Source organism: Trachypithecus francoisi, unplaced genomic scaffold, assembly GCF_009764315.1.
Source record: "Trachypithecus francoisi isolate TF-2019V2 unplaced genomic scaffold, Tfra_2.0 Lachesis_group4, whole genome shotgun sequence".
In the NCBI taxonomy this organism is placed as follows: domain Eukaryota; kingdom Metazoa; phylum Chordata; class Mammalia; order Primates; family Cercopithecidae; genus Trachypithecus; species Trachypithecus francoisi.
The window spans coordinates 69,530,008-69,532,352 of record NW_022681469.1 but is presented as its reverse complement, the minus strand read 5'-3'; positions in this window follow the sequence as shown (position 1 = coordinate 69,532,352).

Genomic DNA, 2,345 nt, shown 5'->3' with positions numbered 1-2,345 from the left:
GAAAGGAATCAGCACTGTTAAATAAAAACAAGATGCCATGAAACAAAAACTGAGGACAATAAAATAAAACAAATTAGAGATATAATAAATTAAGAATTTAATTGTTGAATGGAAAACAAAACAACTAGATGAAGAGCGGATTATATAAGATTAAAAAAATAAATTAGAGACCTAAAAGGTCAAACTAAGAAATGTTTCCCGAATCAAGGGAAAACAAAGTTAGAAATAATTTTTTTGAAAGAGCAGAACATTATGGAGAAAAGTATAAATAGTTATTTGAAAAGAATAACAACTTAGAAAATTTGCAGTTTAATCAGAGAGATAAATAAAAAGACACCAGGAGTGATCGAAAAGAAAAAAGTAATTAAATATTGGTAGAAAAAAGAACAAAAATTATAGGAGTGCAATACCAGTATATTTATGCCAGTTACATTGAAAACCTAGATAAAGTGGACGAACTTCTAGGGATTTAATGCTAAAAATCATCAAAAACATTTAAAATATCATTCAAAGTTATATATTACTCAACACTCACACACACATATACAAATTATCAAAAGTTCAAATAACTTTGTAAACATTTTCAAGATAAGGGTAACTATTGTCCTAGATGAATGTTAGAGCAAAAAATTAGATAGATGACTAACCAATTGATTTTACAGGGTATTTTTTTTTTTAACCAAAGCCCTAAGATCAAAAGAGACAAAAATTGAACAAAAGAAAATGTATGATTTTTTTTCAACTCTAAGAAAATAAATTCAAGAAATAAAGTAATAAAATTCAACAAGATTACTAGATACATGATCAACAATACAATTCCATTATGCTTCTATAGAAGAGCAACAGCCAATTAAAACTTACAGTAGAAAATTGTTACATGTCATAATAACAACAGAAACTAATGTGTTTAGGAATATGACAAAAAGTGGTGCAAGAATTTTCTGAAGACAATCTACAAAGATTTATAAAAACACAGAAAAACTTTGAACTCTACACCTATGCTATTGTGAGGATGAAAGATTCAGCTCTATATAGATACCAATTTCTTTTATGTCACACTATCTCCAAATTTCCAACATAATTTCTCTCTCTCTCTCTCTCTTTTTTTTTTTTTTTTTGAGACAGAGTCTCCCTCTGTCACCCAGGCTGGAGTGCAGTGGCTCGATCTCGGCTCACTGAAACCTCCGCCTGCCAGGTTCAAGCAATTCTCCCGTCTCAGCTTCCTAAGTGGCTGGGATCACAGGCCTGTGCCAGTACACCTGGCTAATTTTTTGTATTTTTAGTAGAGGCAGGGTTTCACCATGTTGGCCAACCTAGTCTTGAACTCCTGACCTCAGGTGATCCGCCAGCCTCGGCCTCCGAAACTGCTGAGATTACAGGCATGAGCCACCGCTCCCGGCTATCCTAACATAATTTCTGTGATACTTCACAAGCTAATTATAAACCTAATTGGAAGAATAATTATGTAAATACAATCAAGGCAATTATTTTAAAGCATGAGTTTGGGTTGACGTAAAATGATACATCATATAAAAATGAAGTATAAAAATGAAGATATGAAACTTTATAGCCATAGAGTGTTAGAGAATAATTATAAGAATAAAATGCTGCCAAGATTGCTTTTGCTATCAAATATGGAGTGTATATTTCATGAATATTCATAAACAATCACTCATAGGCATATTTGTAATCCGTATTCATATTAATATCTATAGCATCTCTATCATATACTCTGACAACTTGCCTTGTTTCACTTATTAAAAAATACTGCCCTCTCTGTTTTTCTGTACCTAGAGTTCTATTTCATTCTTTTTGATGACAGTGTAATATTTAATCTAATTATACAACTTTATAATAAATAATTTCATTACTTATGTTCAATTATGTTATTTCAGTGAAAGACCTTGTTCACAATCTTTCCATTCACATTAGGATATGAACGAGAAAAATTCCCTAAAGTGGAACTTCTGGGTCAAAGTATATGCGTATTAAAGTTATGACAGAGAGCATTACATTTTCTTTACAGAAGGTTATTTACAATCCTACTAGCAATGTTTATAATAGTATCTATTTATCATCGGTCTTTATTTATTTATTTTTTGGCTTCTGGCTATTCAATTATGATGAGAAAACTCTGTATTTTAATGTTAGGTTCACCTGTATGTTTTGTTTAAAATATCTACAATTTAATTCAAGAAAGGTATTAGGAATATGCCCTTTATTAAGCAAAAAAGTAGTTCCTACAAAAGGTTGTTAAATAGTGTCTACTTTTTCCACTTCTATGAAACTCTATCACACTTATGTGCTAAAGAGTCTTATAATTTTGGGTTATACCATAAACCTGA